At 45.0% G+C, this 14757-nt stretch overlaps 1 pseudogene across 1 annotated transcript in view; it reads right to left on the reverse strand.

Moving 5' to 3' along the window:
* Positions 1–7806: 7806 nt before the first annotated feature.
* LOC311116186 (sodium- and chloride-dependent GABA transporter 2-like) overlaps positions 7807–14757 on the reverse strand; it is a 36091-nt pseudogene continuing 29140 nt past the window's right edge. The window contains exons 10-15 of the transcript in view: positions 14181–14293; positions 13822–13959; positions 12694–12796; positions 9558–9658; positions 9095–9265; positions 7807–8738 (exon numbers count right to left, since the gene is read on the reverse strand). The product of the transcript in view is annotated as a sodium- and chloride-dependent GABA transporter 2-like (transcript). The remainder of the gene's footprint in view (positions 8739–9094; positions 9266–9557; positions 9659–12693; positions 12797–13821; positions 13960–14180; positions 14294–14757) is intronic.

Genomic DNA, 14757 nt, shown 5'->3' on the forward strand with positions numbered 1-14757 from the left:
GATGGAAGAAAGGACCAGCGGAGAAACCGGCTTGAGGACTGAGCTGAACTTGGAGAACAAAACACAAAGTTTCCTCTTAATAGAGGAGAGAAAAAAAGTCCTGCCCCTTTGCACTCACTCTCCACACCACCCCCATCGTCTCTCTCTCTGCTGCGTTCTCGTGTCTGCCGAAATCAAAGCAAAGTCAAGTGCAGGAGGCTTCGGAGTCTGCCGCCCCACTCAACTCCACTTTTTGGCCCTGTCCCCGGCGCCGAGACGCAAACAGGAGTGTAAAGGAGTACTAGAACAAAGCATTTTTCTGTAATGTCACCCATATCTTCAGCCTTCCCACTAGTTGGGACAGCAAGAGCGTAGCAGTGTATGTCGTGTGCCTTTTTAAACGCGCGAGCATGTGTGTCGTCTAAATATGATCGCGCGCAAGGGTTCAATTCGAAGGGGTCATCCCTCAAAATCTTCTTCCTTTGTGAGATTGAAAAAAATACACTCGTGTTTTGGAAGGAGATATAAAAAAAAAAACGTGCCGTCATTTACAGTCACAAGGAGTCACTCTATGGACTGCTATAGAAAACCAGCGCTATGCTACAACGCTCCAGATACCCCAGTCGCCCGCGGGTTTAGCCTACTCACTGTACAGAATAACGGCTTTTGTGCGATGGGAGCAGGGGCATTCACTCTGGTCTCTGTGTGGGTCTATTGGAGGTCATTTCACTCAAGCGTGACATCATCACTACTAGCAGCCACACAATGTCAACAATAACAACAACACCAGCCACCACCACAACTCATAAGCTTCCGTTCTTGTTATAGTAGGCCAAATAGAAAATAGCACTCTATCTCAGCATTTAAATGGTGTATTTAACACCTGCCTGTTATTTTTAAAGGTTCTAAGTGTGGCTCTTTTAATAATTGAAGGAGAAACTGTAACAGTGGGCTGGAGAGTGTCTGAAGTCAGAATTGTACAACTGTAGAGATGGATAATTTATGGCATTTTCAGAATAGAAGTTCTCACAGTTCAACTGTCTCAAAAAGTGTGTGTGTCCTGTCCCATGTTCACAATGCTGAGCACACGTCTTTCTCTTTCTGTGCGGGAGGTATTTCTTCAGGATCCTGACGTCGAAGAGTCGCTGTCGTGTCTTCTTCACCACGGTGTCCATGTGGTTTGACCATTTCCGCTCCTCTGAGATGTGTACGCTGAGGAACTTGACGTTCTTGACTGTCTCCACGGCGGCCCCGTTGATGAGTATGGGGGCATGCCCAGCCTGGTTCCTCCTGAAGTCCACAATCAGTTCCTTTGTTTTACTGATGTTGAGGGAGAGGTGGTTTACCTGGCACCACGCCATCAGAGTGCCTACCTCCACCCTGTAGGGCATCTCGTCATTGTTGGTAATCAGACCTACTACTCTTGTGTCATCAGCAAACTTGATAATGGAGTGGGAACTGTGTGAGGCCACGCAGTTGTGGGTATACAAGGAGTACAGGAGGGGAAGAGGATGGTGGCATCGTGGTGGTGCTGGTTGTCGTCGTCCAGTGGGTTCTGCTGGTTCTGCCACTTGCAGAAGCTCTTGAGCGTGGCGGCTGCGTTCTTGGACACCTCCAGCCCCTTCTCCTTCTCATAGACTTGTTTGCGACCAGCAGGAGCTCCACGTGCCTGGCGCGCGAAACCGACCTCTTGCGCCGACTTCCCAGTGAGGGTGGAGAGGCACGTTTGGAGAACTGCGTTCACCATCTTCTGCTGTGCGCTCTGCTGTGCTCCTCGCCCCCGGGGAACTGTGTGAGGCCACGCAGTCGTGGGTATACAAGGAGTACAGGAGGGGACTGAGGATGCACTCTTGTGGGGCACCTGTGTTGAGAATCAGAGTCGAAGAGGTTATGTTGCCTACCTTCACAACCTGGGGGCGGCCCTTCATGAAGTCTAGGACTTAGTTGTATAGGGAAGAGTTCAGTCCCAAGTCCATGAGGAGGGACTGTTTTGGGACTGTCAGTGTGTGTGTGTCTTGGCAATAGATTGTGTCTTCAGGGAAGTGTGTGTGTGCCAGGGGTGTCATGCCTGTGTGTTTGGAGAGAGCTGATGCATACATAGCAGTCTAGGGCCAAACTCTCAGAGGGGAAGTGTGACTCTTCATGCATCTCCAGCTCTGTGTTTGTTTACTAGTTTACTGGTGGCTGAGTCACAGAACAGTGCTTTCCCATAGGAGTCATCAAAACACACAGAGAGAGAGAGAGCGAGAGAGGGAAGGAGATATGGAAACTTCCTTCTGTTTAGCCGCAAACACCCACGCACGCACCCATACACGCACACACACACACACACAAGCACCCACACACGCACACACGCACACACACACACACACAGTGTTGTAAAGCTAACCTTGTGGGGACACACAATTCAGTCCCATTCAAAATCAAATTTTCCCTAACCCCTAACCGTAAACCTAACCCTAACCCTAACCGTAACCATAATCCTAACCCTAACATTAACCCTAACCCTAGCTCCTAACCCTAACCCTAGCTCCTAACCCTAACCCTAACCCTAAAACTAACCCTAGCTCCTAACCCTGAACCTAATTCTAACCCTAACATTAATTAATAATAAAAAATAATAATATGCCATTTAGCAGACGCTTTTATCCAAAGCGACTTACAGTCGTGCGTGCATACATTTTTTTGTGTATGGGTGGTCCCGGGGATCGAACCCACTACCTTGGCGTTACAAGCGCCGTGCTCTACCAGCTGAGCTACAGAGGACCATAATTCTAACCTTAACTCTAAACGCCCTAGAAATAGCATTTGACCTTGTGGGCAGTGGTAGAAAAAGTACTCAATTGTCATACTTGAGTAAAAGTAAAGATACCTTAATAGAAAATGACTCAAGTATCAGTGAAATACTACTTGAGTAAAAGTCTAAAAGTATTTGGTTTAAATATAGTATCAGAAGTAAATGGAATTGCTCAAATGTACTTAAGTATCAAAAGTAAAAGTAAAAGTATAAACCATTTAAAATTCCTTATATTAATCAACATTTTATTTTATTTATTTATTGGCGGATAGCCAGGGGCAGACTCCAACACTCAGACATAATTTTAAAACAAAGCATTTGTGTTTAGTGAGTCAGGAGGGATGACCAGTGATGTTCTCTTGATAAGTGTGTGAATTGGACCATTTTCCTGTCAAAAGTTCTTTTGGGTGTCAGGGAAAATGTATGGAGTAAAAGTCCCGTGTAGCCCCGTGTAGCTCAGTTGGTAGAGCATGGCGCTTGCAATGCCAGGGTTGTGGGTTCGATTCCCACGGGGGGCCAGTATGAAAAAATAAATAATGTATGCACTAACTGTAAGTCGCTCTGGATAAGAGCGTCTGCTAAATGACTGAAAAGTACATAATTTTCTTTAGGAGTAAAAGTAAAAGTTGGCAAAAATATAAATAGTAAAGTAAAGTAAAGTACAGATACCCCCAAAAACTATTAAGTAGTACTTTAAAGTATTTTTACTTAAGTACTTTACACCACTGCTTGTGGGGACCAAGAAAATGTCCCCAGTTGGTCAAATGTTGTTCATTTACTATTGTGGGGACTTCTGGTCCCACACAACCACACTCCCTCCAACCCACCAGTCCCCATTTGTCCGCTTGAGAAAGGGCAAACGTTAGGTTATCAATAAATGTGCATTTTTGTGTGGGTGAACCCGAGCGCCCATCCTCCCCCTCTAAAATCCTGAGATGTCCCTTGTTGTACTAATCCAGTAATACTGTGGCCTAGTATGAGAGAGAGGGAGAGAGAGAGAGCGAGAGCAAGAAAGAGGGTGTGTGTGGGTGGACTTCTAAGCATGGCCAAAACATTAAACAGAACACCATGTGCTGACTGCCACCCTAAGCCTCTCCCCCTCTCACACCTCCACATGCATGACCGACACAACCAATGCCCCCCGCATTATAGCAGGTTAGCTTTTTTCCTAATGAATCTTATTCTGGAGGCAGCTCTGCAGAGTGGTCACTAGCTGACACAGCCACAAAGTCATTACATCGGATTTTAAACCCCAAAAAATAAACAAAGCAAATGTTTGTTTTCATGAATTTTTACAATTTAGCCAATTTTGACTTTGCAGCTGGCTCATCTAGCAGAAATTGCTCTGTTCTGCATCAAGGACAAGACTAATAAACGTCTACCTGCCACATTACATGGAAAATGAAAGGGTCCATTCCGGAAGTGTACTTAATCCAGAAAAGCAACAAAGAAAACTGTCACGTTATGCCCCTCTCGATGATAAACAAACAAAAATAAATGCATTGTAATGAATTTGAATTCTATGAATAATACATTTCCTGAGTTAATCACAACTTTCTCCTCCCCTGACAGCTGAGGTGTATCAGACCCAATGATGTGTATAAACCCTGGATGGCGGCAGGTACGCTAGCGGTTAAGAGAGTTGGGAAAGTAACTGAAAGGTTGTTGGTTTGAATCCCAGAGCCGACTAAAAATCTGTCGATGTGCCCTTGAGCAATGCACTTAACCCTAATTGCTCATGTAAGTTGCTCTGGATAAGAGTGTCTGCTAAATGACTAAAATATTTCTGGTGATTTCACAAGCAACACATTTGACAAATGAAAAAAAAAAAAGTATAAATACATTGTAAACCACTGAGGTGAATTCAGAATACATGTGCATTTTACAACTACATGTAAACCAACGACAGTCAATGCTGCTGCAGGTAATATTTTTTTGTGTTTGCTTACACAAAATCGTGTGATTTGCTACACAAAGAACAACTTATAAAGCAACTGGTGATAATGGCAAAAAAACTATATGGAAGGGGAGAGAGGGTAGGAAAGGGATAGAAAAGGAAAAGGAGGTGGGTGGGTTACAAAGACAACCTAAACACTCATACAGTATAGCGCTTGGGCATGGACAAACTGCATCTGCCACACATCCTCCAATATGTTTCTCTCTCTCTTTCATTCCTTCTATCTCACACACACACACTGGATCATTTCTAATCCTGATCAGCTGAAACAGAAGATGTATGCCAGGGAATCATATGGAACTAACCACCCCCTCATCTCCCCACACACACACACACACACACACACACACTAGTACCATATACAGTTCAATGGCCCAGTGAAATAGTGATAGATTGCACGTTGTGCACAGGAGTCCCAGAGTATCTAAAATACTCACCACTAAAACAACATGTGCATTACCACGCGTGCATAGACACGTGTGGAGCAGGGACAACCCAGTTCTATGGTCGCCTGCTGTGGGGGAATCCAATACAGCTAATTGACACCGGACTCTTTTACATAACCAACTGGCTAAGTGATGGTGGATGGTTCCAGAATTCCCCGGGCACAGCTCTTCATCTCGATGACTTTCTGTCTGTGTCCCAAATGTCACCCTATTCCCTATATAGTGCACTACTTACCACACTATGTAAGGAATAGGGCGCCATTAGGGCTGCACACACTCTCTTTTCCTCACACACGCTCTCCCTCTCTCATGCATAATAGACTACTAATGCCCGCTGGGATAAAAATAAATCAGATAAAGAACGTTGGCATAATAATGAGAATCACAACATTTGTTCTCGAGTGATAGATGACAAGTTGGCTTTGATCCTTTCTAAAGGAGCCCATCCATCTCTTCATCGCGCTCTCTCTCTCTCTCCCTGACTATCTCTCACTCTCTCGCTCTGAAGTGTGGTGTGCCTGTTCAGAGGCGCTCTCTCTTCTGTCATCTGTTGCTGTGGCAGCAAGGGGGGGTAGGTGACAAGTACAGGATGTCCCCTAGGACCTAGGTCACAGAGGTAACGTACCTACGCCAGTGAAATAGGACTCACTGGGGCCCTTGCTCCCTGCCATCCAGGACCTCTATATCAGGTGGTGAAAGGCAGGCCCTGAAAATCGTTAAAGATTCCATCCACCCAAGCCATAGACAGTTCTCTCTGCTTCCGCACGGCAAGTGGAACTGGTGCATCAAGTCTAACACCAACAGTCTCCTGAACAGCTTCTATCTCCAAGCCATGACACTGCTAAATAGCTAACAAAATGACTATACACACTGAGTTGACCCTTTTTTGCACACTCACAGGGCCCTTCACACTCACGCACACTGACACTCCAACACACACACGTAACACTCACTTCATCATTTGCTCACACACACATAATATGGTCACACACACCCACTCACATACAATCATCATATACTCTGCCGCTACTCTGTTTATCAAATATCCTGATGCCTAGCCACCCTTGACCTATACATATCTAACACTCCATTATCCCTGCACATTGTAAATATGGTACTGGAACTGACTGACCCTGTATATAGTATGCTTACTCACTTTCTCATGTTCTTCTTATTTCTATTTATTGTGTGTTTTTGTTCTACCTTATGTTATTTTTAGTATTACATTGTTATTGATTACTGCATTGTTGGGTTTAGAGCTAGCAAGAAAGGCATTTCACTGTACTTGTGCGTGCGACATTAAAACTTGATACTCTGTGGAGGAACACAGCCTTCTGTACACACACACAGGCAGTCACACACACAAACACATATGTATGCACACACTCGTTTAATACAACACAAGCATGTTTAAAAAAAAATCATGATTTCAATGAGAAAGTAAACAAAGAAACATCTTAATGAAATAAAAGAGCCATATCCATGGCTCACAATTTGTAAACCGAGATGACAGTGTACGTTTCCAGCAGCTTTGAGAAGTAAAATAGAACACATTGGATCATGATTAGTCACAGTTGTCACATACTGTAGAACAAGTAATAGTCCCAGCGCTTTTCACATGATTGTGAAGCTCTTACATTATGCAATTAGATTATATACAGTAGAACTTCAAAGATACGAGCCTCGGAATTACAGATAGACCAATCAACCAAACAGGCAATATGAAACTGGGAACTTCTGTAAAACGTAAATGTTGCTTACATGGTCTAAAAAACACATCAGATATTACAGTATCTGGATAAATGATTAGAAAACACATGTAAAAAAAAATATATATATATATTTTCTGGAACAAATATTTTCTATAAAAATATATAAAATCAATATATTCTATAATGCGTTTTGTAAGTGAATTTCAAAGTTACGGACATTTCAGTGTTCCGAACAACCTCCATTCCAGACATGTTCGTATGTCAGAGTTCCTACTATACACTGAGTGTACAAAACACCTTCCTAATATTGAGTTGTACCCCCTTTTGCCTCAATTAGTCGGGGCATGGACTCTACAAGGGGTCGAAAGCATTCCACATGGATGCTGGCCCATGTTGACTCCAATGCTTCCCACGGTTGTGTCAAGTTGGCTGGATGTGCTTTGGGTGGTGGACCATTCTTGATACACACGGGAAACTGTTGAGCGTGAAAAACCCAGAAGCGTTGCAGTTCTTGAAACACTCAAACCGGTGCGTCTGGCACCTACTACCATACCCCGTTCAAAGGCACTTAAATATTGTGTCTTGCCCTTTCACCCTCTGAATGGCACAAATACCCAATCCATGTCTCAATTGTCTCAAGGCTTAAAAATCCTTCTTTAACCTGTCTCCTCCCCTTCATCTACACTGATTTAAGTGGATTAAACAAGTTACATCAATAATGGAGCATAGCTTTCACCTGGATTCACCTGGTCAGTCTATGTCATGGAAAGAGCAGGTGTTCCTAATGTTTCGTACACTCAGTGTATAATATGTCTCTGATTATTACTTATGTTTTCAACATGGTACTATTGCATTCATTTTACTTGTTTCATTATTTCATTGTTCAACACAATAAATAGCAAAAAGGAGAAAATATCCTTTACGGTATGATATTTTTTATTTATTTTCACTACTTCCAATCCAGAGGAGATTTCTCATTTTCTGTAAACAGTTTCAGCCCTATGGGCCCTGGTTAAAAGTAGTAGTGCACTATATAGGGAATATGGTGCCATTTCAGACCCAATCAGTCTGATCTAAATAGTCCAGTCAGAAACCATTGGCTAGTCTGACTGAAATTATGATGAGGTAATGATCTGTGTCACACAGCAGCTCATTAATGTCAGTCCCATGATCACATATAAATATAAAAGTGTTTGTCTCGCTCTACTCCTCCCTCACTCCCATCCCTTCTCTACACAGTCAGCCGGTCACAATTCGATCCCTAACCTTCCCATTGGCCCCAACGTTTGCAGATGTGTAAGGTGGAAGCAATATGGCGGAAGCTTTATTACTACACTGCTTACACCTATCCAGAACCTTCAGATGAGGGGTTAGGGCCAAGGTGGAGGGAATAGGGAGCGATTTGGGACTGGCTTTTATCCCTCCCTCCCTTCCCCTCTCTTTCCCCCCTCCCCTTCTCCTTCATTCACAAAAACACACACAGTCAGGGGCATGTCACTAAGCCAAGTCCACGTATCCCAGGCCCAATAGCATACAACTGGATTCCATCACAGTTTCAACCACCATCCTGTCTCCATTTATCTGTGAGGACACAACAGAGGGGCAGAGGCCTTCCCATCTCCATACATCCCTTGATCCCCGATTCCGATCTGTCCCATTGGTGCGCAGAAACCGTGAGACCGTATCATTGGCTAAACCCAGGGAGGTCATTCCTAGATCACGTCTGCGATTGGCTCCTTGGGTTTCTCGGCGGTGAGAGCCAGACAGGTGTCAAAGGTGAGAGAGGTGGTCCGGTGGTCCAGGGCCAAATTGGAGTTGGGGGCAGGACGACACAGCCGGCGGAAACGCTACAGGCAACAGGAGAGATGGACGGGTTGTTAGTCACACACAACATATGCCTTAATGCACTGTACAGTATGTCTTATATGCTTAGTACAGTCTTCTGCACTGACTTACTGGCCAACCTAGTCACTATAGCATGATGGGAAGGTACAAGTTATTTTCAAGGCACACTAACTAATGTCTTGTATAATCATAGGGTAAGTCACAGGGGAGATGGAGGTAAGTAAGTGTAGAGTCAGTCCACATAGTGCAGTGTTGGACGGTAGGGGCAAGAGTAACAGTTAATGTGAGAGTCAGGGTTATGGTAAGGCCAAGTGTAGTAGTTGGTTGTTGGTGTAAAAAATGTCACTGTGTGACTGACCTGTGTTAGGCTGCCGGGGGTGGTGGCCAGTGCGTAGAGCGCACAGATGGGCAGCAGGGAGACAGAGGAGAGGGTGAGGAGCCAGCCTAGGGCTGTGGCCCACCCCGGGGCTACTACGCCCTTCCCCAGGGACAGAGGGGACCAGCACACCAAGGAGAACACAAACGTTGCCTGGAGAGAGAGACAGAGAAAGAGAGTTGCACACACACATTGCTTGTCTGAATATGACCTAATGGATTCATCTTGGACCAGTGTATCAGTCTGATTCAAAATTGATCCATTTATAGGGTAAGAAATGTATAGAGAAAAGTCACAACAACTAGATTCTGCAAAAAAGGTAACCAAATAATTCACACAATTGCTCACATGTATACACAGATATCCAATGACAGACACAATTGGGATATGTGAAGTTCACAGGACTCCTCCCACACACAGGGGTCAAGGGTTAAAGGTCACTCACCGTGCACATGGCTGGTGTCAGGTAGCGCCAGCACAGCTTGAAGAAGGGCAGCGGGCTGTAGCCAATCATGTGCTTAATGTTGTCATTGAACCTGTCAGGCCCTAAGGAACAGGGCGAGGGTTATTACGTGGTTCTGTGGTCAAGGCCTGGTTCTGACCACAACAATGGTTGAACCATGGTTCTGAATTGAAAGGACCATACAAGGTCAGTCTGAAGTCCAGGCACAATCTTGAAGACCAGTAATTGAAAGCTAGAAAATGGTCCTAGAGACGCCAAACCACTTAAATCAGAGCACAAACCCATATAAGACCGTAGAACCGTAGAACAGGATATTGTCTAAGGTCCTAAATAGACCACCTTTAAATCCCACGGTCGTAACGACCATAGAGGACCCACTGGAGACCTGACCGCAGTCTAAACGACCTTGGTCAAACCCAATTTCCACAGCTCTCCACAGGGATGTAAAGCATGCCTACCTCAACTCTCCCTGGGCCTATATACAGTGCATTCGGTAAGTATTCAGACCCCTTCCCTTTTTCCACATTTTGTTACGTTACAGCCTTATTCTAAAATGGATTAAATTAACTTTTTTCCTCATCAATACCTCATAATGAAAAAGGGATAACAGGGTTTTAGAGATTTTTGCACATTTACATAAGTATTCAGACCCTTCGCTATGAGACTCGAAATTGAGCTCAGGTGCATCCTGTTTCCATTGATCATCCTTGAGATGTTTCTACAACTTGATTGGAGTCCACCTGTGGTAAATTCAATTGATTGGACATGATTTGGAACGGCACACACCTGTCTATATAAGGTCCCACAGTTGACAGTTCATGTCAGAGCAAAAACCAAGCCATGAGGTCGAAGGAATTGTCCGTAGAGCTCCGAGACATGATTGTGTCGAGGCACAGATCTGGGGAAGGGTACCAAAAAATGTCTGCAGCATTGAAGGTCCCCAAGAACACAGTGGCCTTCATCATTCTTAAATGGAAGAAGTTTGGAACCACCAAGACTCTTCCTAGAGCTGGCTGCCCGGCCAAACTGAGCAATCGGGGGAGAAGGGCCTTGGTCAGGGAGGTGACCAAGAACCCGATAGTCACTCTGACAGAGCTCCAGAGTTTGTCTGTGGAGATGGGAGAACCTTCCAGAAGGACAACCATCTTTGCAGCACTCCACCAATCAGGCCTTTATGGTAGACTGGCCAGACGGAAGCCACTCCTCAGTAAAAGGCACATGACAGCTCACTTGGAGTTTGCCAAAAGGCATCTAAAGGACTCTCAGACCATGAGAAACAAGATTCTCTGGTCTGATGAAACCAAGATTGAACACTTTGGCCTGAATGCCAAGCATCACGTCTGGAGGAAACCTGGCACTATCCCTATGGTGAAGCATGGTGGTGGCAGAATCATGCTGTGGGGATGTTTTTCAGCGGCAGGGACTGGGAGACTAGTCAGGATCGAGGCAAAGATGGAGCAAAGTACAGAGAGGTCCTTGATGAAAACCTGCTCCAGAATACTCAGGACCTCAGACCTGGGCGAAGGTTCACCTTACAACAGGACAACGACCCTAAGCACACAGCCAAGACAACTCAGGAGTAGCTTCGGGACAAGTCTTTGAATGTCCTTGAGTGGCCCAGCCAGAGCCTGGACTTGAACCTGATCGAACATCTCTGGAGAGACCTGAAAATAGCTGTGCAGCGACGCTCTCCATCCAACCTGACAGAGCTTGAGAGGATATGCAGAGAAGAATGGGAGAAACTCCCCAAATAAAGGTGTGCCAAGCTTGTAGCAAGAATGTAATCGCTGCCAAAGGTGCTTCAACAAAGTACTGAGTAAAGGGTCTGAATACTTATGTAAATGTCATCTTTCTGTTTTTTTTAATTTTTTATACATTAGCAAAATTCTATAAAAACCAGTTTTTGCGTCGTCATTATGGGGTATTGTGTGTAGATTGATGAGGGAAAAACACAATTTTATCCATTTTAGAATAAGGCTGTTAAATAACAAAATGTGGAAAAAGTGAAGGGGTCTGAATACTTTCCGAATGCACTGTAGGCACGCATGTTTGACGCTAAACGCACACACACACACACACACACACACACACACACACACACACACACACACACACACACACACACACACACACACACACACACACACACACACACACACACACACACACAGTTCCCACTGCTTAGGAATCCACCAGAGCAGACAGGTTCCCACCTCACACAGACTGCGCCAGTCCCCATCATCATTCCTATCTACAGCCCCTGTGTCTCTACCTCCTGGCTCGGGCCCTTATCGTAAAACAACAATTGTCTCTTACAATCTCAACTTACATGGAAACAAATTAAAGTAGAACACCCAAAATCCCTCTACAGCTCCACTGTAGACTATCTGCAGATTTACACCCTGGCTTGTCTATGTTAGAGACTTAGTGTTAGCATTAGTGTTAGCATTTGAGGCAGATCTATGCACAGGCTTTTCTGTGTGTCTGGAGTTTTTGGGATGTTAGCGTTAGAACGTTAGTATGTTAGCGTTCGAGGCAGATTGATGCTCAGGTTTTTCTGTCACCTGAGTTTTTCTGTGTTAGCGACTTAGCGTTAGCATCTAAGGGAGATTCCTGCCTGAGCTTTTCTTTGTCTATGCTTTTTGTGTGTTAGTATCTGAGGCAGCTACTGTGGGCTTCCCAGGGCCCCATGGCTGAGACTGTGTGGCGACACGTTCAGCGGGAAGATTTAGGGGCTGGGGAGACAGTGACTAATTAATAGGGCTGGCGCTGGCTCTGTCTCCACTACACTCCAGCTCACACTGAATGTCTGCAGCTCACAATAGACTACTCCAGATTCATATATTGTTGACCTGAATAGAAATATGGAAGGTAAGGGGAGAGGACATACAAGATTTGTGCATAGTTAAACAACACCACCGGCGGCTCACTTTGTGTGTATTTGCACAATTGAGAGAGACAGCCATAGAGAGATATATAGATAAAAGTAAGAAAGAGAAATTACTGTGTTTCGAGGCACCCATCAGAGGGTGTGTTCAATGTTAAGTGTACATTAGGGTGAATGATGTTGTGTTAAGCCTGTGATAAGGTATTTATTGTGCACAACCTCTGGACTCACCGTAAACCCAGCCCACAGCCACTGACTGGAAGATGGACAGGAGCAGCAGACTGGCCCCACTGCAGGAGTAGTGGTCATAGATCTGGAACACATAGAGACCACCCTATCCAAAGAGAGTGAGAGAACATTACGTCACAGATTTATCACCACGTCATAGATCTATACAATTAAAAAGATAGAGGGATATTATTTAATTGGGAGAATACATTTGGATAATGTACTAATTGTAACAGAGTGTCTAGCGGTATGTGAATATGTCAACTAGTTGGACATTAGTTCAAATAGACAGACAGACAAACAGACAACCAATCATGTAGACCAGTGTTTCCCAACCCTGGTCCTAGAGTACCCCCAACTGTACACATTTTCATTGTAGCCCTGGATAAGCCTCAATGAGTTGAATGAGGTGTGTTTGTCCAGCGCTACAACTAAAATGTGTACTGTTGGGGGTACACGAGGACCAAGGTTGGGAAACACTGATGTAGACAGATAGACAGACAGGCAAGCAGACAGACAGACAGACAGACAGACAGACAGACAGACAGACAGCTAGCCAGCCAGCCAGCCAGCCAGCCAGCCAGCCAGTCAGCCAGCCACCCAGCTAGCCATGTAGCTAGTCATGTAGACAGCCCCCCAAGCTAGCCAGCCAGTCATGTGTCCAGTAAAACAGACAACCATCCATCCACCTAGACTGACGACTCACACTAAGTTCTTCTGCTGCTCTGTCGTTCGCTACATACTTTAGTCTGGGACTGCCATCATTGAAGTTGTTTATGGTGAGGAGGGACACAAGGGGCATTGTACAATTACAAAGTAATCAGCGATTGGATCGTCTCTAACCAATCAGAGTATCAAAGCCAAAGACACATTTTCTAACCGCCGCTTTACCCACGTGTGCTCTTGCTCTGGCCCAACCCATTGGTTTCTGGACCAATCAGACAGCCCTGAACGTGTTCGCATTCGGTGAATGGTCGGGGAGGTACTCAGATTCAGACTTCCAGAGAAGAAACTAATGTCAATGGGCATGGCGTAGCGTTTGGCCGGAGCAAGGAGTCTGGGTAGCCAGGCAATCATCCACCCACCCACCCATTCATCCATCCACCCATTCATCCATCCAACCAGACTCACCGGGGTGACCATGACCAGGCCAACCAGGAAGCAGACGACACACACCATCAGCAGCAGCAGCTCACGTCGATAACCCAGCCGGATCACCGTAGGGTAGAGGTCAGTCACAGAGGTCATAAGGGCCTCCAGGCTCACAAACTGGACAGGGGGTGGAAGGGGGAGGGGAACGAGGTAGGTTGGTATGTGTAAGATGGTTGTTACATTGCAATGCTTGTCTGTTGCATACTGTGTGTGTGTCTGCGTGTGCATGTCGATACGATGCTTGTTACATTGTAATTATTTGTTATATACTGGATGCATGAGTGGAAGAGACCCTGTGTGTTTGTGTGTGAGTGTGTGTGTGCGTGCCACACACACACCTGTGTGTCCAGCCCCAGCATGATGATCATGAGGAAGAAGCACACAGCCCACAGCTGAGGGAGAGGCATCATGGCTACAGCCCGAGGGTACGCGATGAAGGCCAGCCCAGGGCCTGGAGAGAAACACACACAGTCAGACACACACAGCCATACACAGTCAGACATACAGTCAGACAAGCACAGCCATACAACACAGTCAGACACATTCAGTGCCTTTGGAAAGTATTCACACCCCTTGACTTTTTCCACATTTTGTTCTGTTACAAAGTGGGATTAAAATGGATTTAATTGTACTTTTCTGTCACAAAAAGACTAATGTCAAAGTGGAAGAATAAAAAATAACATTTATTAAACACTAATATATTTTGATTATATAAGTATTCAACCCCCTATGCCAATACATGTAACATTTACATTTTCGTCTTTTAGCAGACACTCTTACCCAGAGCGACTTACAAATTGGTGCATTCACCTTATGATAGCCAGTGGGACAACCACTTTATAATATATTTTTTATTTTTTACATTTTTTTTTTTTTTTTGGGTGGGGTAAAGGTGGGTAGAATGATTACTTTATC

This window comes from Coregonus lavaretus (genome assembly GCF_964263955.1).
Source record: "Coregonus lavaretus genome assembly, contig: HAP1_SCAFFOLD_75, whole genome shotgun sequence".
NCBI classification, from domain to species: domain Eukaryota; kingdom Metazoa; phylum Chordata; class Actinopteri; order Salmoniformes; family Salmonidae; genus Coregonus; species Coregonus lavaretus.